This window comes from Macaca nemestrina, chromosome 9 (assembly GCF_043159975.1).
Source record: "Macaca nemestrina isolate mMacNem1 chromosome 9, mMacNem.hap1, whole genome shotgun sequence".
NCBI classification, from domain to species: domain Eukaryota; kingdom Metazoa; phylum Chordata; class Mammalia; order Primates; family Cercopithecidae; genus Macaca; species Macaca nemestrina.
In genome coordinates, this window is record NC_092133.1 from 115,257,910 (window position 1) to 115,282,643 (window position 24,734).

The 24,734-nt window shown below is 42.8% G+C and overlaps 1 non-coding gene across 1 annotated transcript; it reads left to right on the top strand.

Moving 5' to 3' along the window:
* Positions 1-5,544: 5,544 nt before the first annotated feature.
* LOC112426399 (U6 spliceosomal RNA) lies at positions 5,545-5,649 on the top strand. The gene has a single exon (XR_003017700.2). It is a non-coding gene; the product is annotated as a U6 spliceosomal RNA (small nuclear RNA).
* Positions 5,650-24,734: the final 19,085 nt, after the last annotated feature.

Genomic DNA, 24,734 nt, shown 5'->3' on the forward strand with positions numbered 1-24,734 from the left:
AGCTGGCCTTTCAGCAAATCAAAACTGCCTTGTTATCAGCCCCCGCGCTGGGGCTCCCTGATGTCTCCAAACCCTTCCACTTATACGTGGATGAAAGTAAGGGTGTTGCAAAAGCCGTGTTAACACAGTACCTAGGCCCCTGGCAGAGGCCAGTTGCCTATTTGTCAAAAAAATTAGATTCAGTGGCTGCTGGCTGGCCACCCTGCCTCCGGATAATCGCGGCGACCGCCCTAATGGTCCGAGACGCTGATAAACTTATCATGGGGCAAGAGTTGCGCGTTATAACCCCGCATGCCATTGAAGGCGTCCTCCGGCAGCCGCCGGACCGATGGATGAGTAACGCCCGGCTCACCCACTATCAAGGACTGCTGTTAAACCCCCTCAGAATAACTTTTCTGCCCCCAACCTCTTTAAACCCTGCTTCACTGCTGCCAAATCCAGACTTGGACGCCCCGTCCCATGAGTGCACTGAGATACTGGCTCAGGTGCATGGGGTGCGGGAGGACCTGCAAGATCGTCCACTCCCCGACACAGAACTCACCTGGTTCACTGATGGCAGCAGCTATGTCCACCAAGGCCAGCGGTATGCAGGAGCGGCTGTAACGTCAGAGACTGAGGTAATCTGGGCGGAACCCTTGCCTCCAGGGACATCGGCCCAAAGAGCCGAACTGATAGCCCTTACACAGGCCCTCACCCTAGGGGCAGAGAAAAAACTAACAGTATACACGGATAGCCGCTATGCTTTCGCTACTGCGCACATACATGGGGCCATCTACAGAGAAAGGGGACTATTAACAGCCGAAGGCAAAGAAATAAAAAACAAGCAAGAGATCCTAGCTCTATTAACTGCTTTGTGGAAACCAAAGAAATTGGCTATTGTACATTGCCCTGGGCATCAGAAACCAACTACGCCAATTGCTCGAGGCAACTTCTTAGCCGACCAAACCGCAAGGAGCATAGCAAAAGCTCCCAGTCAGCTCCTCGCGCTCCAGCTCCCCGATCCTGGCCCGCGAAATTTGCCATGTTTTCCCGACTATACCGAACAGGATCGCGAATGGATGAACACGCTTCCCCTAAAACAGGTTAAAAATGGGTGGTGGACTGATATAAATGACCAAACCATCCTACCAGAAAAATTAGGACGGCAGGTGTTGGAACACATCCACCGGACAACCCACCTGGGTGCCCGGCGAATGATGGACTTAATCAGGCACGCCAAGTTTAGAATCAGGCGCATAGCTGAACTGGCCAGCGATGTCACAACAAATTGCAAAGCCTGCCAACTAAACAACGCTTGCCCCCAAACCCAGACCGCCACAGGAATTAGGTGTAGAGGAACTAGGCCTGGTATCTATTGGGAAATAGACTTTACTGAGATAAAGCCTGGAAAATATGGGTATCAGTACTTACTTGTCTTTGTAGATACTTTTTCAGGATGGACAGAAGCGTTCCCAACTAAGAGAGAAACTGCTCAGGTTGTAGCAAAGAAAATTTTGGAAGAAATCCTCCCCAGGTATGGCTTTCCCGTCCAAATAGGGTCAGACAATGGACCAGCCTTTGTTGCTAAGGTAAGTCAGGATTTGGCTTCCATTCTGGGGGCAAATTGGAAATTACATTGTGCTTATAGGCCCCAAAGCTCAGGACAGGTAGAAAGGATGAATCGGACTCTGAAGGAGACCTTAACTAAATTGACCATGGAGACTGGCGCTAATTGGGTAGTACTTCTCCCCTACGCTCTGTTCCGGGCCCGAAATACCCCTTACAGACTAGGCCTCACACCATATGAAATCATGTATGGCAGACCCCCACCCCTGGTCCCCAGTCTAAAAGATGACTTACTCAAACCTGAAACTGAAAATGTCTCTGAGCTCCTGTTCTCCTTACAAGCCTTACAGAAAATTCACCAGGAAATTTGGCCCAGACTACGAGAACTGTACGAGGCAGGACCTCCGCCGACGCCTCATCCGTTCCAGCCGGGAGACTGGGTCCTAGTCAAGCGCCACCGGCAAGAAACTCTTCAACCCAGGTGGAAAGGACCACTGCAAGTACTCCTGACTACTCCCACCGCTCTCAAAGTAGAAGGCATCGCTTCGTGGATCCACTACACACACGTCAAACCAGTGGACCCAACATCCGACCTTCTCGGGCCGTCTGGAGCACCGGTTACATGGACTGTAGACAAAGCTAAGAACAATCCCTTAAAGCTAACCCTGCGCCGTCATCCCCATAGCCGTAACCATGTCTAGCTTTCCTATGCTTTTATGCCTTATGCATCTGACTCTCCTCACTGCTGCGCCGTCTAATCCCTATGTCTGGAGGTTCTGGCTCTATGAAAACAAAACTCACCCCGGGGAAACCCCCCAAGCGGGTAAACTGCTAGCTAGCGCAGACTGCCCCCCCTCAGGGTGTAATACTATAGTTTACCTCAATTTCACTAGGTTCCAGATTGCCCAACCAGCAACACCCATGATCTGTTTTGAATATGATCAAACTGAATATAATTGTAAAAATTATTGGTGGCACCAGAGTGCAGGTTGCCCATATAGCTACTGTAAGACGCACTCTGTCCGATACTGGAGAGAACGACAAGGGTGGTATTTTTACAAAACTGAGTCTCCCGTCACTTACACTTGGATAATTAGAGACCCATGGGACTCTCGGTGGACAACCCCACAACATGGGGGAGTATATTACTCATCAACTAGTACCTGGCCCAGTAGCCATTTATATCTGTGGAGAAGTCTAGTCCAGATTCAACCCTTAATCCACACACAAATCCACAGGCAAGAAACCAAGTTATCACAAGACTTGCAGCCCTTCTCCTGGCTAACTCTATTACGGGAAGGGCTAGCATTCGCCAACCTCACTGGTTTAGGCGACCTGTCCTCTTGCTTTATGTGTGCAACCCTAGGAAGACCACCATTAACGGCTGTTCCTCTATCCTCCCCTCCCACAAACTATACAGGTTTTAACTCATCGATAGTCACGATACCCGATGTAGCCCTGTACCGTGACCCATACCAAGAGAAATACCCCTATTGTTATTCGGCATTTAGCAACAGCCTCTGCAACCAATCGGCTACATACCCTAATAGTCCCATATATGCTCCCCCTGGTGTGTTCTTCTGGTGTAATATGACTCTGTTAAAAACTCTGTCCAAAAGCATCTCTGACGGACAGTTGTGTATCCCTGTTACCCTAGTTCCCCGACTGACACTGCTAACCCCGGCAGAGTTCATAGGCTGGGCAGGGACCGCCCCAACTAAAACTGCGCGACATAGACGAGCAGTTTTTCTACCACTAATTGCCGGAATATCCTTAACCACCTCTGTCGTCGCAGCGGGGTTAGCAGGAGGGGCCCTACAACACTCCATGATAGAAAACGACAAGCTGTTACAACAATTCTCTGTTGCTATGGAAGACTCCGCCTATTCCCTAGCCTCCCTTCAGCGGCAGCTCACCTCCCTAGCACAGGTCACCCTTCAAAACCGCAGAGCCTTAGACTTACTCACGGCTGAGAAAGGAGGTACCTGTATGTTCCTCAAAGAAGAATGCTGTTTCTATATAAATGAGTCAGGGTTAGTTGAGGAAAGAGTCCAACGCCTACACGAACTAAGCTTAGAAATGAAAAAGCAACAATTCACTACAGCCGCTAACAATTGGTGGAGCTCTTCAATGTTTTCCCTTCTGGCACCCCTTTTAGGCCCCCTAATGTCTTTACTACTTCTATTCACTATAGGCCCCTGTGTGGTAAATAAAATTTTACAATTTGTCAGAGAAAGGTTTGATACCATCCAACTAATGGTCCTCCGTAGCCATCACCAGCCTCTCCTGCACCCAGAAAGTGAGGCTATATTATAAGACTCTGGAAATCCAAGATTGGACATCCAGTTACTTATGAGAAGGGAGAAATGAAAGGACACAAAGATAGATGTGTACCCGCCCCCCACCCGCTACACCCTTGTTCTGCTCTCTAATCTTTGCACGTACCAGAGGTCTTGTAAGTTCTGTAAGTACATGTTTCTCTTTCTGAGGCCAGGTCACAAGGAATGTTTAAGTAAGATAGCCAGGTCACAAGGTGTGTTTAAGCAAGATAGCCATAAACTGGTCGTGCAACCTGATGCAATATAATTAACTGCCTTTGTGTAAAACTGCTCTTCTGCCTCAAGGGTTGTACTGAAATATCAGAAATGGCGGGAACCAATCATAGTTTGCCAAATCGCTTTGTTCAAACTCCAGCCAATCATACCTCTAATTTGTATAATGATTCTATGCCTACTTTCCTTAGACTATATAACATTGTTCGGAGCTCAGTAGGGGAGCTCTCCTGCCCGTCTCGTTTCACGAGCAAGTGAGAGCTCCAGGTTCGAACCTGTAATAAAGATCCTTGCTGCTTAGCTTTGACTCTGGACTCTGGTGGTCTTCTTCGGGGAATAAACGGTCTGGGCATAACAAACACACAGAAATGTTTTAGCTCTTCTAAAGCAAAATAATTTTATTAAAAACATAAACTTGAAGAATGATTTTTACCCATTTTTAAGTTAAGTATTTCCAACAACACGACGGTTTCCTCCCCACTGCTAGAGGTAAATTGTCAGGCAGCCTAGCAACGTGGCCAGCTGAATCATAGCCTTCTTTTCAATCAAGCTACAAAGCTCCAAGAGACTGAAAAAGAGAGTTCACTTTGGAAACTTGAACTCTTGAGATTGTTACAAAAGAAAGAGACCAAAAAGAAGGCATCCTTTAACATAATTAGCTCCTTGCTGTTTCACCAAAGAGAGGGATATTTGCATATAACAATAGCCAATAGAATTGCCTTTCATAGAATTCAGTGTGGCAGTTGCATTATTCCAACTCCAGATGGTTGTAGCCCCTCAAGAGCAATTATTACCTTTCTTTTGAAAACAGAACCCCAGTTATTCAAGCATTTCACAAACAGCTTTGCTCTGTAATCGAGTGCTGGCAAATGAAATACAAGTAAATATGTTGAATGGTGCCTTCAGGAAGTCTCCAAAAAAGTGAGCCAGGGCACCTTCTTTTTCCTATCCTCTTTCGGTCGAATGGAATTTTAGTGTGATGGCTGGAACCTGAGCAGCCATCTTGGACCTTAAGTCCAAAGAACGAAAAGCTAAGGAAGACAGAGCACTGAGCTAGCAGGAGCCTGGGTCCCTGCCCAGCAATGGAAGACTTACCTCCAGAATTATTTTCTATATGAAAGAGAGATAAACATCTTTATTGTTTGAGCCACTGTTATTTCAGGATGTTGGTTTGCTTAATGTGACAAAATCTAGTCCTAACATATGCCCTGATTTTGAGGGCTCTCCTTTAGGCTATAGCTAGCTGAGAAAGAGAAAACAAGTACTGGCAGCCAGGAGCTGTCCTCGTACAATCAGCAATGCACAATGGCATTGTTAAAAGCTGTTCTGGTCTTCACAGTTAGGTCTTGATGTCGTCCAGTTGAACATAAACAACTGCACAAAACATCAGCATCAGACAAGGCCACTTTGTGACCATGAGAGCTCCTGACAAAAATAAGATCATTCCGTGCTCACTTCAGCAATACATATACTAAAATTGGAATGATACAGAGAAGGTTGGCATGACCTCTGTGCAAGAATGACAGAAATTCATGAAACGTTCCATTTTTAATAATGTTATTCCATATCATGTGTGAACACAGACAAAATATGAACATTGTCCAAGCCACAAAATACCAACTCCCCACCCATCCTAGCTAATATGAGTGACTGCCGATTTAGCAATTAAAGCTCTAACCTGGCTTCCTTCCTCTCACTTTCTAGATAAGATGCCCAATTACAGAATTAATTCCACTTCCTGACAGCATCCAATTCAGACCAAAGTCCCGCTTTCTTGAATGCTTTCCCAAATCACCGCACACAGCTTAAATCCTGTAAGTCCTTTTTGACACTCTCCTACAGAGACATCCACAGTTTCCGATTGTGTGTGCTCTCTCTCATCGCAGTGAGTAACACCAATTTGTTCAATTCCAGTTGCGTTCCTGGAGGTCTACGTGGCATTCATGTTGCTATGCTGTGTCTCCCTACAGTGGAAAACTAAAACTAAATCTACTCAACATATCAATCTGTAATTCAAATGATTCCACCCAAATGGAAAGCCCCTATTCTTCAACAGACTTCAATCATCAAGAAACCAAAACATTAATTTGTAGTAATCAGATTCATTGAAATTATCCCCTTGTGCTATTTCCATGGCCTGGAAAAGACCCAGTCAGAACCTTCACCTGGTAGCGAGTTTGCAGTAACTACAGAAAGTTCAACTCAATGTGCCTTCAAATAAGAAGAACCTGTGGTAAAACAGAGAGATTGAAGCTTATACTCTATTTTTCTTCCTTTCTTTCTTTCTTTCTTTTTTTTTTTTTTTTTTTTGAGATGGAGTCTGGCTCTGGCACTGAGACTGGAGTGCAGTGGCACAATCTCAGCTCACTGCAACCTCTGCCTCCCAGGTTCAAGCGATTCCCTTGCCTCAGCCTCCCAGGTAGCTGGGATTACAGGCGCCCACCACCATGTCTGGCTAATTTTCGTATTTTCGGTAGAGACAGGGTTTCACCATATTGCCCAGGCTGGTCATGAACTCCTGACCTCAATTGATCCGCCTGCCTTGGCCTCCCAAAGTACTGAGATTACACCCACTATGCCTGGCCAATTTTTCTCCCTTTCTTTTTTTCCTGCTTTTTTTGTTCTTATTCCTCCTCTCCCTTTTCTGCCTTCTCCCTTGCTAAACTTCCAACTTTTCAGTGGTTCCTGAGCTTCATTCGCTCAGAGCTACTTTAAGTGGGACACTCTTGGACTAAGTTCATAAATCAGATTCTTAAATCACATCTGTCATTCACAGGCAGCTCTTGCAGCTATACTGCCTGCCATATTTTCTTCTACTCTTTACCTGCTTAAAAAGGACCACAGCTTGCCTCATTTTCTCAAGAAAAAGTAATAGGCCTTCTCAGATGCTCTAATAGATGAAAGCAAGAGACAATTCAATTTCTATTCTAACTTCTACTTTTGCCCTTTTTCTCCTCTCCTGATCCACTGGCTGCATTCAAAAGTAAACTTCTAGAGACAATGCCCTTGCTCTTATTGTCTAAATCAAAGGCATAACTCTCAAGATGGAAAAACAGAAGGGAAATTATAAGGCAGGTACTTTAGGACAAGTAATGCCTTCAGATGTTTTTCCTCCTCACTCAAAATAAGCATTGATGCCAAAATTATAGCTATACTTGGCTGGGTGCAGTGGCTCATGCTTGTAATCCCAGCACTTTGGGAGGCCGAGGCAGGCAGATCACGAGGTCAAGAGATCGAGACCATCTGGCCAACATGGTGAAACCCTGTCTCTACTAAAAATACAAAAATTAGCTGGGTGTGGTGGCACACGCCTGTAGTTCCAGCTACTCGGGGGACTGAGGCAAGAGAATCGCTTGAACCCAGGAGGCAGAGGTTGCAGTAAGTCAAGATTGCACCACTGCACTCCAGCCTGGCAACAGAGCACAACTGTGTCTCAAAAAAAAAAAAAAAAAATTATAATTATACAATTCTTGAGAATAAGAACTTTAATATCTTTGGAATCTCTGGTTCCTATCTAAACACCTAGGGCAAAAACAAATGATAAATAAACATTGTTTGAATGATTTAATTAATCATCTATGCAAAACAAAAATGTAGCATACATTAACCAAATAGGAGAAAAATTCATAAGATGGACAAGAAAGAAGGTGACATGAACCAAAAACAAAGGGTCATTGTGAGTATTGTGTTTTCTTTAGGGCTTGCAAAAAACCACCTTGGAACTTGAGTCATAAAGAAACAAGCAATAAATTAGGAGTCAGGTCACCCAGGTTTTCAGAAGATCTAAAGCTTGTTTGTTCTATACTGTTTTTGTTTTTGTTTTGTTTTTTTCTTTTTTTAAATAAACTTGGAGGCAGGCTCAGTGGCTTACGTCTGCAATCTCAATGCTTTGAGAGGCCAAGGCAGGAAAATCACTTGAGTCCGGGAGTTTGAGACCAGCCTGGGCAACATAGGAAGACCCCGCCTCCACACACACAAAACAATTTTAATTAGCAGGACTTCGTGGCTAATATTACTTCAAAAGAACTTTTACATTGGTTACAGAATGTAACCAATTCATCAGTCTCTCCTAGGCATTGGTCACCACATAGTGTGACATCATTTGGGTCAGTATTATACCACACTCAGTTCTCAACAGGCTCAGGTGAGCTTAAGAGTTTGATTTTTTTCTAGTGTACCATTTTATTCCTCTTCATTTTCTTTTTCTTTCTTTCTTTCTTTTTTTTTTTTTTTTTTTCCTAGACAAAGTCTCAATCTGTCACCCAGGCTGGAGTGCAGAGGCATGATCTCGGCTCACTGCAACCTCCATCTCCCAGATTCAAGCCTTCTGAGTAGCTGGGACGACAGGTGCATGCCACCACGACTGGCTAATTTTTATATTTTTAGTAGAGATGGGTTTTTGCCATGTTGGCCAGGCAGGTCTTGAACTCCTGACCTCAAGTGATCTGCCCACCTCAGCCTTCGAAAGTGCTAGGATTACAGGCGTGAGCCCCTGCACCCAGCCTTCATTTTCTTTTCTATATATATTTTTAGTTACAGTCTTAGTGGCTACTGCTCTTGATATCCTACATTTACAACAGTCTACTTTGAAAGGTTACCAACTTAGCTTCAATAACAAGTAAAAACTCTGCTTCTATACAGATCTGCCCTCCTTTTCATTGAGTTCCTTGACTAGATTTATTTTATGCATTTACCTCTAAATCATATTGAAAACAAAGAATATATACATATGTGTGTGTGTATACATATATATTTATATATATTCAGCTGCCTTCATTAAGCATTCCTCTGGTTTCTATATATTTATCGTTAGATTCCACAGTTCCAAAAAAGTAGCATCTGTCAGTTGTTCCCAGCTTAATGGTTGTTTCATTAGAGAGGCTGATTATTTGAGTATCCTGCTCTGCCATTCTCCATGCAGTAATTTGTATATATGCTTTGTTGTCTTGCTTTTTTAAAATGTTTTAATTTTTATTTATTAATTTATTTTGAGACAGAGTTTTGCTCTTGTTATCCAGGCTGGAGTGCAATGGCACGATCTCAGCTCACTGCAACCTCTACCTCCCAGGTTCAAGTGATTCTCCTGTCTCAGCCTCCTGAGTAGCTGGGATTACAGGGGCCCGCTACCACGCCCAACTAATTTTTGTGTTTTTAGTAGAGACGGGGTTTTGCCGTGTTGGCCAGACTGGTCTCAAACTCCTGACCTCAGGTGATCCAACTGCCTAGGCCTCCCAAAGTGCTGGGATTACAGGCGTGAGCCACAGCTCCCGGCTGCTGTTGCCTTGCTTTTAAAAAAAACCTAAGCATTGGAAAATGTACTCGTTATTGTATATAGCCAGAATTGAATTTATGGGTTTGTTTTGTTTTGCTTTGAGACAGGCTCTCACTTCATCACTCAGGCTGGAACACAGTGGTGCAATCTCAACTCACTGCAGCCTTGACCTTCCAAGCACAAGTGATCCTCCCACCTCAGCCTCCCAGGTAGCTGGGACTCCAGGCACACACCACCATTCCCAGGTAATTTTTGGTATTTTCATAGAGACAGGGTTTTGCCATGTTGTCCAGGATGGATTCAAACTCCTGAGCTCAAGTGATCCTCCCACCTCAGCTTCCCAAAGTGCTAAGATTACAGACGTGACCCACAGCAACCAACCGATTATGCCAATTTATACTACAACAAATGATGAATGAGAATTTGAGTTCCTTCATAGCCTTGTCAGAATTTGGCATTGCCAGGCTCTTTAATGTCAGCCATTCTAGTGGATGTGGCTATTAGCAATTCTTGGATAAGTAATACAAGAGCATCTTTTCATAAGTGTGTTAACCACTTGGATATGCTCTTTTATAAAGTGCCTGTTCAAGTCTCTTACCATTTTTCTTCTTCTGGGTTGTTTGGTTTTTTTCTTAGTGATAAATAGCAGCCCTTTATATTTTCCAGAATGAGTCATCTGCTTTTTGTGCCCTTTCTAATACACTTTGATAAACAGGAGTTCTTGATTTTCAGTTCAATGTATCAGTATTTTCCCTTATACCCAGTACTGCTTAAGGGCTGAAATATTGCAGAAATCAGATTGGCCATGAATTAATAATTGTAGAAGTTAGGTGATAAATACATGAGGGTATATTATATTATTAAAGACTTTGGTACATATTTGAGATTTTCTATAATAAAAAGTGTTATTATTATTATTATTATTATTTTTTTTTTTTTTTTTTTTTTTTTTTTTTTTTTTTGAGACGGAGTCTCGCTCTGTCGCCCAGGCTGGAGTGCAGTGGCCGGATCTCAGCTCACTGCAAGCTCCGCCTCCCGGGTTCCCACCATTCTCCTGCCTCAGCCTCCCGAGTAGCTGGGACTACAGGCGCCCGCCACCTCGCCCAGCTAGTTTTTTATATTTTTTAGTAGAGATGGGGTTTCACCGTGTTAGCCAGGATGGTCTCCATCTCCTGACCTCGTGATCCGCCCGTCTCGGCCTCCCAAAGTGCTGGGATTACAGGCTTGAGCCACCGCGCCCTGCCTTATTATTATTATTTTTAATCCAAGGGATAACTTAAGACAGGACCAATGAGATAAGCAGGAACAGAATAACAGAAGCAGAGACAGAAGGAGGAAGGAGAAGGTGATAAGAAATGAAACATATGTATTTGGAGATTTAGAAATGGAATCAATGACTTGAACACACATCAGGAGTTTTTCACTTGGCAATCTTACTATATGATCCAAAGGAACTACAACAAAAGTTAAATACATAGAAAAAGGATTAGGTCAAAACTGATAAACTCGGAAAGCAGAGGACTGAGTGTGCATACAACTCAAAACTTTCAAGAGAGGGTAGGGTTAAAAGTGGCTAGTGACTGGGCGCAGTGGCTCATGCCTGTAATTCTAGCACTTTTGGAGGCCGAAATGGGTGGATCACTGAGGTCAGGGGTTCGATACCAGCTTGGCATATATGGTGAAACCCTGTCTCTTCTAAAAATAAAAAAAATTAGCCTGGCATGGTGGCGCATGCCTGTAATCCCAGCTATTCGTGAGGCTGAGGCAGGAGAATCGCTTGAACCTAGGTTGCAGCGAGCCAAGACTCTCTCAAAAAAAAAAAAAAAAGTGACTAGTGACCTACTTACTAGTCATATGGGACAAAGACAATTAAATGATACTTTTTTTTTTTTTGAGATGGAGTCTCGCTCTGTTGCCCAGGCTGGAGTGCAGTGGCACGATCTCGGCTCACTGCAAGCTCTGCCCCCCGGGTTCATGCCATTCTCCTGCCTCAGCCTCCCGAGTAGCTGGGACTACAGGTGCCCACCACCACGCCCGGCTAATTTTTTTTGTATTTTTAGTAGAGACAGGGTTTCACAGTGTTTGCCAGGATGGTCTTGATCTCCTGACCTCGTGATCCACCCGACTTGGCCTCCCAAAGTGCTGGGATTACAGGCGTGAGCCACCGCGCCCGGCCTAAATGATACATTTTGAGTTAACCTGAATTACTGCCAATTCTCGTTTAACTACAAAGGCTGGAAATGAGATGTCCTAGTTAAGCCAGTTTCATATGCGTAAATACCATACATTTAGAAAACAATCACTTACTAAAGTAGTAAACAGAACTCTCCGGGAGCCACTTCATCCTGTTGTAGAGCATTTGGTGGCTTTCGTGAGCATGAATCTGTAGAATATTTTTGGAAGAGAAAGTTTTTGAGTCTCTACCATTCACATCATTTCATGGTATTATTCCAAATGCATGATTTTCTTTTACAAGCAAAATAAGGATCTTCCAAAGATAGGAACTATTCTGGGTCATTCATGTTTTCCAGCCAGCAAAGCAGCTACAGAAATGAAAAAGCAGGACACTGTTATCAGACTTGGGGTTAAATAATCATAATGAAAGACCACTCCTTAATCACTCCATAGCACATGAGCCTCTCTAGACAGCTGAATTTACTTAAATCTGTCAAAAACATGGCTGATTTTGGAACCAAGTTGCAGGTTATTATGGTGCAAAATTCCAGTGGACATTTAGCAAGCTTAACCCAAATAAAGATGACAGTTCAGGCTATAGTAGGGCTATTAAATATGTCATTATAACTTCTAGCCAAGTATTTGTCAACTACGTATTCATCTGAACAAAACCATATGCATTTGTAAGATGTCAGCCTCCTAAGTGTAGAGACATACATAGCCCAAAAATCATCCCAAGAACAACTCAGTAATTCTCCTGCTGCAAAATTTAAGGACAGAGCCAACTCAGGGACACAGGAAGGTTTTCCGCAGCCTCCGGGGCAGAACTTCCAAGTTGCCTATGAACAAGACATTTTCTTCTATTTATTGTCTCAAGAATGCTGAGGTTCAGGCAGAAGGGAAGAAGGCGGTGGCAGAATCAGATGGTTTGCAAATATGAATCATAAGGCACTCACTCATTTCTGCCCTTGTCTGCTACCTTCCTTTCCACCCTTAGGTATTTATTTTAACCTAGTTTGATCTGTGTCAATGCAATGGAGGCAAGGATGAATAAAAAATACTGAGGATGGGCCGGGCGCAGTGGCTCACGCCTGTAATCCCAGCACTTTGGGGGGCCGAGGTGGGTGGATCACAAGGTCAGGAGTTTGAGACCAGCCTGGCCAATATGGTGAAACCCCAACTCCACTAAAAATACAAAAATTAGCTGGGCGTGGTGGTGGGCACCTGTAATCCCAGCTACTCAGGAGGCTGAGCCAGGAGAATCGCTTGAAACCGGAAGGCAGAGGTAACAGTGAGCTGAGATTGCGCCACTGCACTCCAGCCTGGGCGAAAGAGCAAAACTCCTTCTCGTTGTTGAACTCTTGTTTCTCTGGGTCCATTTTTCTCATGTGGTTCAACAGAGGGACTTTTCATTTAGAACCAGGCCCCCCAACCAAAGAACCTAAAAGAGGGGTGTAGGAATCTGCCATGATTCCCACATTATGCCAGTTCATGCTTCACTTAGTCTTCCGGTTCACTGTAATTCTCTGCCAGGTTTCAAGGTGATTTCCTTGGCTAAAGCCAAACCTCAGCTGCACTCCAGCCTTGTGACAGAACACAAACCGTAAAGTCCTTCATCCTGCTGGACAAAGTCTACTTCAACATATGGCCCATGGCAGACAATAGTGCTCCATTACAGGAATTACTTTCCAGTAGACTACAAATATTACCAACAGACTTGAGGGAAACCCACAGGCTAAATTCCCATCAATAGTATTTCTAACATTATTGGAAATGTAGAAATTTCTAACATTATTGTAAATGGGAATAATATTTATTATAATAATGTGGATATACTAATAATATAATAAAATATTTAGAAAATTTATAAAATAATATATAATATAAATAATTTATAAAATTTATAAAATAATTTATATTGAATTTTATCATTTATAAATATATATTTGTATTTATAATTTATTATTAAAAATAATTTATAAATGTATAAAATGATATATAATAATATTGATGGGGATAATATTCCATCAGTAATATCAGTAATATTTCCAAGGAAAGAGGTTTCCTGAAGTTATTACTTGTATCAGATACCTTGGCTAGGTCAAGATACCCCTTAGGCACCACTCCACACCTGCTCAGCCTCACCTGTTTCTCTTTGCATCCATTGCTGTTGGGACTAGTACTGTGTAGGAGCTGACCAGCAGGTGCAACCTAACAGCACCCAGACCAGGGCCCCTACTGCCAGCCGTGGTAGGGTAGTTGACACATGGGAACCAGCTTGGTGTTCCCAGATGATGATAACTATTAAATTATCATCTTTCCAATAATCCCCATAGAGTATTAATATTCTAATCATTAATACTCTACAGGACAAACCTTTGATCATGGGAAAAATGGATCCAGTGGATAAAGGCATCCCCTCTGTTCTTTCCCTGGGTTTATGACTTCAAGACACATCTCCGGCAGCCCCACAAGATTGGACACAGGACCTGTGCCAAGCTCAACAAAACAGCTCTGTAATCAACTCTCTTTCCTTCTTTGCTTTCACTCCCATCCTTCACTCCTGCTCCTAGGTCATATGCTAAAATAAAGCATGTGAAATATGACCTTAAGCCTTAACTATGTGGCCGTATATCAGCTTTCCAGAGAACCCAGGCTAAGACACTAGTCTATCAGCAGTCTCAGTGTGATGATGAGTAAATACTACATTGATTTCCCAACCTTTGAACGTTTTATATGATAGAAATATAAACTCTACTAAGTCCTCTCAAATTCCAATTCCATCACATCATCTGCCTGAACAACAAACTACAACTTCTTCTGCCATCATTTCAACTCCTCAGCTGTTCCCTTTCCATTTCTATTTTATTAACGTTTATTGGAAATTCCCCTTGGGGTTACATTCAAGGCTGTCCATCTTCTCCCTCCTTCCCTGCCCTTCACCAACTATATCCCCTCCCCCAGATCCAAGCTTTCTTGGATCATGTGTAAGGTGTCACTCCATGTGTAAGGTGCTCATTCTGCTCCCAGGACTTCCATTCATTAACTGTACCTACTTAGACTGCCTCCCATCACACCATTACTCCACCTCCCTTCAACAGCAAGATGTTGATGAACATGGTATACAACTGGCACTGTCAAATCTCCTTTACTTCTGTGCTCCTGTAGTCTCAGCTACTCAGGAGGCTGAGGCAGGAGGATTTCTTGAGCCCCAGAGTTCAAGGCCAGCCTGAGCAACATAACAAGACCTCATCTCAAAAAAATTCCCCTTTACAAAGAAAAAGAGAAAAACTGTACAACTGTTACTTTGCTGTAATAAGACTGCTATTTTAAAAGGATGTCCCAGCCTAGGAAACATGGAAAAAACCCGTCTCTACAAAAAAATTAAAAATTAACTGGGCATGGTGGCATATGCCTATAGTCCCACTACTCAAGAGGTTAAGTAAAGCCTGAGGGTTGCTTGAGCCCAGGAGGTCGAGGCTGCAGTGAACCATGATCACACCACTGTGCTCCAGCCTGGATGACAGAGTGAGACCCTGTCTCAAAACAAGACAAAAAACAAAAACAAAAACAAAAAAACAGGATGTCATTTGGAACTTAGATATTTTCAAAAAATACGTAATGGTTTTTATCATCATCGTAGAATATTACCTACACATAATTTGGCAATTGAGGAAGCTGCTTTTTCCTTTTCTGTGGATATTTTGTCTCCACCCACAACTGAACTAGGACTTTATTTCTTTTGCTCTTTTCTACTCACAGCCTCAGATCATCAACCCAGTCTGCACATCTACAGATGTGCATCACACAAGAAGGTACTCACTCGCTAAGTGTTGGGAAGTGTGCAGGGGACCCAGCCACAGCTAAGGCCAGACAGGCATCAGAAAAGCTGGCCTGGTCCCTCTTCCAATCACTGTTCTAGGATTCCATATTCATCTTTCATCACTTGTGGGGATAAATAGTTGCTAATAAGACGAAATCATAGCTCTGACTTTTAAGCCATAGGAAACATTTTCCAGACACACATATGCACACATATATATTTATGTATGTATGCATGAATATGTATATTTTTTTCCTACTACTTTCCTAGAGGCAAAGGCGGTGCCTTTGGACTAAACTCAGCTTTGTAGCCATTTAACAATTTCCTTAAGTGGGAATTTTATAAAAACATCTAATCAAGGCTGGGCGCAGTGGCTCCTGCCTGCAATGCCAGTGCTTTGAGGGGCCAAGGCAGGAGGATTGCTTGAAGCCAGGAGTTTAAGACCACCCTGAACAACATAGCAAGACCCATCTCTACAAAAAAAAAAAAACCTAAAACTTTTAAAAATCAAAATTTTTTAAATCTAATGATATTTACTAATTCTTCCCACTCCCTACTTGCCTGTCTCCCATCATGTAAAGGCTGCCTCCTCTCTTCCAATTGTTTAGGCTCCAAAGCTGGAATCCTCCCCAATTTCTCTTTTTTTCATACATCATGCCTTTTCCATTAGCAAGTCCTATGAGCTCTACCTTCAAAGAGACCTAAATATGACAGTTCTCACCACCCTGGTCCAAACCAACATCATCCTTCCCCTGAACTGTATTTGAATCACTTTCTAAATATTCTCATTGCCTCTGCCCTCACCTCTGTTTTAGCCCATTCTCAACACAGCAGCTTGTACAATCTTGTTAAAATAAAAGGCAGGCCAGGTGCAGTGACTCATGCCAGTAATCCCAGCACTTTGTAAGACCAGGGCAGGAGAATTGCTTGAGCCTAGGAGTTTGAGACCAGCCTGGGCAACAAAGCAAGAACCCATCTCTGCAAAAATAAAATAAAAATAAAAAATTAGCCAGTTATGGTGGCATGCACCTGTAGTCTCAGTTATTTGGGAGGCTGGGGCTGGTGGATTGCTTGAGCCCAGGAATTTGAGGCTGCAGTAAGCTATAATCATACCACTGCACTCCAGCCTGGGCAACAGAGCAAAACCCTGTCTTTAAAAAAAACAAAACAAATTCACTGGGCAAGATGGCCAAATAAGACCAGCTCCGGTCTGCAGCTCCCAGTTAGACCAACGCAGAAGGTGGGTGATTTCTTCGTTTCCAACTGAGCCTCCTCTGGTAATACCCAGGCAAACAGTGTCTGCAGTGGACCTCCAGCAAACTCCAGCAGACCTGCAGAAGAGGGGCCTAGAAACAGAAAGAAATAACATCAACATCAACAAAAGACGCCCACGCAAAAACATCATCCAAAGGTCATCATCAAAGATCAAAGGTAGGCCGGGCGCGGTGGCTCAAGCCTGTAATCCCAGCACTTTGGGAGGCCGAGATGGGCGGATCACGAGGTCAGGAGATCGAGACCATCCTGGCTAACACGGTGAAACCCCGTCTCTACTAAAAAATACAAAAAATTAGCCGGGCGCGGTGGTGGGCGCCTGTAGTCCCAGCTACTCAGGAGGCTGAGGCAGGAGAATGGCGTAAACCCGGGAGGCGGAGCTTGCAGTGAGCTGAGATCCGGCCACTGCACTCCAGCCTGGGCGACAGAGCAAGACTCCGTCTCAAAAAAAAAAAAAAAAAAAAAAAGATCAAAGGTAGATAAATCCACGAAGATGAGGAAAAACCAGCACAAAAATGCTGAAAATCAAAAAAACCAGACGCCTCTTCTCCTCCAAAGGATCACAACTCCTCGCCACCAAGGGAACAAAACTGGAGGGAGAATTAGTTTGACGAATTGACAGAAGTAGGCTTCAGAAGGTGGGTAATAACAAACTCCTCTGAGCTAAAGGAGCATGTTCTAATGCAATGCAAGGAGGCTAAGAACCTTGATAAAAAAGTTACAGGAACTGCTAATTAGAATAACTACTTTAGAGAAGAAGATAAATTACCTAATTGAGAACATAAATGACCTGATGGAGCTGAGGAAACACGGCATGAGAACTTTGTGAAGCACATACAAGTATCAATAGTCAAATCGATCAAGCGGAAGAAAGGATATCTGAGATTGAAAATCAACTTAATGAAATAAAGTGTGAAGACAAGATCAGAGAAAAAGAATGAAAAGGAATGAACAAAGCCTCCAAGAAATATGGAACTATGTGAAAAGACCAAATTTACAATTGATTGTGTACATGAAAATGATGGAGAGAATGGAACCAAGTTTGAAAACACACTTCAGGAGAAATTCCCCAAACTAGCAAGACAGGCCAACATTCAAATTCAGGAAATACAGAGAACACCACAAAGATACTCCTTCAGAGGAGCAACCCCAAGACACATAATCATCAGATTTACCAAGGTTGAAACAAAGGAAAAAATGTTAAGGGCAGCCAGAGAGAAAGGTCAGGTTACCCACAAAGGGAAGCCCATCAGACTAACAGTGGATCTCTCTGCAGAAGAGAGTGGAGGCCAATATTCAACATTCCTAAAGAAAAGAATTTTCAACCCAGAATTTCATATCCTGCCAAACTAATCTTCATAAGCAAAGAAGAAATAAAATCCTTTACAGACAAGCAAATGCTGAGGGATTTGGTCACCACCAGCCCTGCCTTACAAGAGCTCCTGAAGGAAGCACTAAATATGGGAAGGAAAAACCAGTACCAGTCACCGCAAAACCACACCAAAATATAAAGACCAACGACACTATGAAGAAACTGCATCAACTAATGTGCAAAATAACCAGCTAGCATCATGATGACAGGATCAAATTCACACATAACAATATTAACCTTAAATATAAATGGGCAGCTGGGCTCATGCCTGTAATCCCAGCACTTTGGGAGGCTGAGGCAGGCAGATTGCCTGAGATCAGGAGTTCAAGACTAGCATGACCAACATGGTGAAACTTCATCTCTACTAAAAATACAAAAATTAGCCAGGTGTGGTGGCGGGTGCCTGTAATCCCAGCTACTCGGGAGGCTGAGGCAGGAGAATGGCATGAACCTGGGAGGTGGAGGTTGCAGTGAGCCAAGACCAGGCCATTGCACTCCAGCCTGGGCAACAAGAGCAAAACTCTGTCTCAAAAAAAAAAAAAACAAAAAAGTAAATGGGTTAAATGCCCCAATTAAAAGACAGACTGGCAAATTAGATAAAGAGTCAAGACCTATCAATGTGCTGTATTCATGAGACCCATCTCACATGCAAAGACACACATAGGCTCAAAATAAAGGGATGGAGGAAGATTTACCAAGCAGATGGAAACCAAAAAAAAAAGAGCAGGGGTTGCAATCATAGTGTCTGATAAAACAGACATTAAACCAACAAAGATCAAAAGAGACAAAGAAGGGCATTACATAATGGTAAGGTGATCAATGCAACAAGAAGAGCTAACTATCCTAAATATATATGCACCCAATACAGGAACACCCAGATTCGTAAAGCAAGTCCTTAGAGACCTACAAAGAGATTTAGACTCCCACACAATAATAGTGGGGGACTTTAACACTCCACTGTCAATATTACAGATCAATGAGACAGAAAATTAACAAGGATATCCAGGACTTGAACTCAGCTCTGGACCAAGCAGATCTAACAGACATCTATAGAACTCTCCACCTCAAATCAACAGAATATACATTCTTCTCAGCACCACATCACACTTTTTCTAAAATTGACCACATAATTGGAAATAAAACACTCCTCAGCAAATGTAAAAGAACAGAAATCATAACAAACAGACTCTTAGACCACAGTGCAATCAAATTAGAACTCAGGATTAAGAAACTCACTCAAAACCACACAACTACATGGAAACTGAACAACCTGCTCCTGAATTGGGTAAATAACAAAATTAAGGCAGAAATAAATAAGTTCTTTGAAACCAATGAGAACAAAGAGGACAATGTACCAGAATCTCTGGGACACAGATAAGGCAGTGTTTAGAGGGAAATTTATAGCACTAAATGCCCACATGAGAAAGCAGAAAAGATCTAAAATTGACACCCTAACATCACAAATAAAAGAACTAGAGACGCAAGAGCAAACAAACTCAAAAGCTAGCAGAAGACAAGAAATAACTAACATCAGAGCAGAACTGAAGGAGATAGAGACACGAAAAACCCTTCAAAAAATCAATGAATCCAGAAACTGTTTTTTGAAAAGATTAACAAAATAGATAGACTGCTAGCCAGACTAATAAAGAAGAAAAGAGAGAACAATCAAATAAACAAAATAAAAAATGATAAAGGGGATATCACCACTGATCCCACCAAAATATAAACTACCATCAGAGAATACTATACACACCTCTATGCAAATAAACTAGAAAATCTAGAAGAAATGGATAAATTCCTGGACACATATACCCTACCAATACTAAACCAGGAAGGAGTTGAATCCTCGAATGGATCAAAAACAAGTTCTGAAATTGAGGCAGTAATTAATAGGCTACCAAACAACAACAACAAAAAAAGCCAGGGACCAGACAGATTCATAGCTGAATTCTACCAGAGGTACAAAGAGCAGCTGGTACCATTCCTTCTGAAACTATTCCAAACAATAGGAAAAGAGGGGCTCCTCCCTAACTCATTTTATGAGGCCAGCATCATCCTCATACCAAAGCCTGGCAGAGACACAACAAAAAAAGAAAATTTCAGGCCAATATCCCTGATGAACATTGATGTGAAAATCCTCAATAAAATACTGGCAAACCAAATCCAGCAGCACATTAAAAAGCTTATCCACCATGATCAAGTCAGCTTCATCCATGGGATGCAAGGCTGGTTCAACATACACAAAACAATAAACATAATCCATCACATACACAGAACCAATGACAAAAACCACATGATTATCTCAATAGATGCAGAAAAGGCCTTCGATAAAATTCAACACCTCTTCATGTTAAAAACACTCAATAAACTAGGCATTGATGGAACATATCTCAAAATAATAAGAGCTGTTTATGACAAACCCACAGCCAATATCATAATGAATGGGCAAAAGCTGGAAGCATTCCCTTTGAAAACCAGCACAAGACAAGGATGCCCTCTCTCACCACTCCTATTCAACATAGTATTGGAAGTTCTGGCCAGGGCAATCAGAGAAGAGAAAGAATTAAAGGGTATTCAAATAGGAAGAGAGGAAGTTAAATTGTCTCTGTTTTCAGATGACATGATTGTATATTTAGAAAACCCCATCTTCTCAGCCCAAAAACTCCTTAAGCTGATAAGCAACTTTGGCAGTCTCAGAATACAAAATAAATGTGCAAAAATCACAAGCACTTCTATACACCAATAATAGAGAGCCAAATCATGAGTGAACTCCCATTCACAGTTGCTACGAAGAGAATAAAGTACCTAGGAATACAACTTCCAAGAGATGTGAAGGACCTCTTCAAGGAGAACTACAAACCACTGCTCAAGGAAATAAGAGAGGACACAAACAAATGGAAGAACATTCCATGCTCATAGATAGGAAGAATAAATATTGTGAAAATGGCCATACTCCCCAAAGTAATTTATAGATTCAATGCTATTCCCATCAAGCTACCATACAGAATGGGAGAAATTTTTTGCAATCTATCTATCTGACAAGGTCTAATATCCAGAATCTACAAGGAACTTAAACAAATTTACAACAGAAAAACAAACAACCCCACCAAAAAGTGGGTGAAGGATATGAACAGGCACTTCTCAAAAGAAGACATTTATGCAGCCAACAAACATGAAAAAAAGCTCATCATCACTGGTCATTAAAGAATTGCAAATCAAAACCACAGTGAGATACCATCTCATGCCAGTTAGAATGGTGATCACTAAAAAGTCAGGAAACAACAGATCCTGGAGAGAATGTGGAGAAATAGGAATGCTTTTACACTGTTGGTGGGAGTATAAATTAGTTCAACCATTGTGGCAGACAGTGTGGCGATTCCTCAAGCATCTAGAACCAGAAATACCATTTGACCCAGCAATCCCATTACTGGGTATATACCCAAAGGATTATAAATCATTCTACTATAAAGACACATATGCCAGCACCAGGCATGGTGGTTCGTGCCTGTAATCCCAGCACTTTGGGAGGCTGAGGCAGATGGATCACAAGGTCAGGAGATCGAGACCATCCTGGCCAACATGGTGAAACCCTGTCTCTACTAAAAATACAAAAATTAGCTGAGCATGGTGGCACATGCCTGTAATCCCAGCTACTCAGGAGGCTGAGGCAGGAGAATCGCTTGAACCATAGCGAGTTGTAGGTTGCAGTGAGCCGAGATCTTGCCACTGCACTCCAGCCTAGTGACAGAGGGAGACTCCATCTCAAAAAAAAAAAAAAAAAAAAAAAAGACACATGCACACGTATGTTTATTGCAGCACTATTCATTCACAATAGCAAAGACTTGAAACCAACCCAAATGCCCATCAGTGATAGACTGAATAAAGAAAATGTGGCATATATACACAATGGAATACTATGCGGCCATAAAAAAGAATAATTTAATGTCCTTTGCAGAGACATGGATGAAGTTGGAAACTATCATTCTCAGCAAACTAACACAGGAACAGAAAACCAAACACTGCATGTTCTCACTCATAAGTGTGAGTTGACAATGAGAACATCACACACTGGGGCCTGTCGAGGGGTTGGGGGGCAAGGGGAGGGATAGCATTCAGAGAAATACCTAAGTAGATGATGGGTTGATGGGTGCAGGGAACCACTATGGCACATGTATACCTATGTAACAAAGCTGTGTGTTCTGCACATGTATCCCAGATCTTGAAGTATAATAATAAAAAATATACATCTATAGTCAGCTTATGTCACTCCTCTGCTCAAAGCCTGAAAAACAATGGCCCTCAACTCATATAAAGTAAGAGCCAAAGTCCATTAGACATTCTACAAGCCTGTAAAGTTAGGAGGTGGTCCCAAGACAACTCTCACTTCTGACACCAATTGCAAGTTCTGGGGTCCCCAAGACCACCCTCAATTTTTGATAACTCATTGAAAATATTCACAGAGCTCACTGACAGCTATTATACCCATGGTTATGGTTTCTTACAGGGAAAGGATACAGATTAAATTCACCAAGAGAAGACACGCATGGGGCCAAGTGCAAGAGATGGAGCTCCCAGGGGTCCTTTCCCAGTAGAGCAACAGATAGCACTGACTTCTTCCAGCAGTGATGCATAATGGTGCACACAGAGTATGGCCAACCAGGAAAGGTCATCTGAGCCTTGGTGGCCAGAGCTTTTCTTGGGGCTCACTACATAGATATGGTCGACTGTCTTCATGGCTGATGTTTTGTTTTCCTCCAGAAATCAAGCTGATATGATATGACGTAAGGTCCCCATCATATTGTTTCACAATCCAGTGTACCCCCAGGCCCCAAGGTAAAAAAAAACAAAACAAAACACTTTTACCAGGCAGGACATTGCAAGGCCACAGAGATCACTTCCCAGGAGCAGAAAGCCAAGGCCAGACCTCTCTTTGGGTAAGATTAACCCTTTACTACGCAAGGCCCTGTGAGGTCAGGCTCTCTGTGGCCTCATTGGCCAATGTTCTCCCATTTTCTCTTTTTAAAGTTGTCACTTTGAAACCAATCCCAGAGGGTTGACAAGAATTGCATGCCGTGGTTCTGGACAAAAATATAATTACAATCAAGGATTCATCAGGCTGCACTCAGGCCCATTTCCTTGTTGCTGAAAGTCAGCTGGCACCAGATCCTTCCCATTTGCATCCTCGTTGTTCCTATAGACAGGATCTCTAACATTAGAATCATAATGCTTTTGGTTAAGGATTGCTTAAGATGTTTTTCGGACCCTGAATTCTAGCAGCCAGTTTGAAGACCCCCACAGAGGAACAGGGTGAGCCTGAGAACACCACTTCTTCATCTCCCTGTCTCATGACTTCACCCTTCACTCTTCTATCAATCAACAATCTCCACACTTCAGCCCACTCCAAAACCTTTGAAAACCCTAACTTCCAAACTCCTTGGGGAGACAGACTTGAGATTTCCTCCCATCTCCTCGTTCAGTGACCCTAGAATCGAACCCCTTTCTCTGCTGCAACCTGGCGACATGCTGTGTGCATGGGGCAATGAACTTATCAGTGTTACAACTTCTCTCCAGCCACACCAGCCTCCTTGCTAGTCCAATACATTCAGGAAACCCCAATTAGGGCTTTCGTACTTGCCATTCCCTCTGAGTGCCACCCCTATTCCACCTGTGCATACATGGGCTCCTCCTGATCTTCCAGGTCTCTGCTCAGGATTCCCCTGCTAGCCAGCCCCTTCCCCATCACTCTACTGAAAATAGTGACCCCACTGGCACACGCCAGCCTTCCCGAGCTGCTCTCAACTTCATGTTCTCCATGCCACTTAGCATTGCCAGTTAAGCATTTGTTTGCCATTCATCTCATCCATGCAGGGCAGGAAAAATAATTTTCTCCTCCACCCTTCCTGAGTTCTTAGCTGGGCTTCTCTATAACAAAAGACAGATTAACAAGAGAAAAACAAACAGTAGTTTAATAGCATGTATACCTCTTGTATCCATGGGAGATAAATCAGAGACATGAGTAATCTCTAGAATAGATCTCAAAGGGGTAATTTATACTACAAAGAAAGAAAGTGTAGGGAAAGACCCAGTTAAGATGAGATGGCCAGAAAAATCATCATAAAACAAAGGTATGTTCTCTCCAGTCTGCAGACTGAAGTCCGTGCTTTCTCTGTCAAGAGACTTCTCTGATTCAGTCATCCTTCTCCTCCTAGTGCAGAGGAAGACACACTTACAAATGGAGATTTCCTTTGTAGATGTAAATTTATCTTCCAGAAGGCTAACATTTCAGGGCTTCTCCTGTGTCTGCAGTTTCTCAGAATAATCAAATCAACATAATCCTTTAAGCCAAAGAGGTATATTTGGGGATGGCATATGCTAATCTCCTACAGTCACAGTTTGGGGTGGCATGTCCTGAGCCCCCTCACGCAGGATGCTGTAAACTCCGGCTGTCTAGGATCCTCCCTCACCTGATATGTTCACCACTCTGTTTGAGCATCTAGAACAGTGCTCGGCGCAGAGTAGATGCTCAATAAATACTAAGTGAATGAACGATTCTAGATCCCTCTGAAGGACAAATGAGGAACTAGCTGCCATACGGGGTGAGGAAACAGCTCCTCCACGAGTTGCCCTTGTCTCTGTTGGACATTAATCAGATACAATCCATCTTAAGTGCTAAAGAAAGAAGTACTGTAACTTGATTCTATACTGAACTTACTTGCTGGTGAA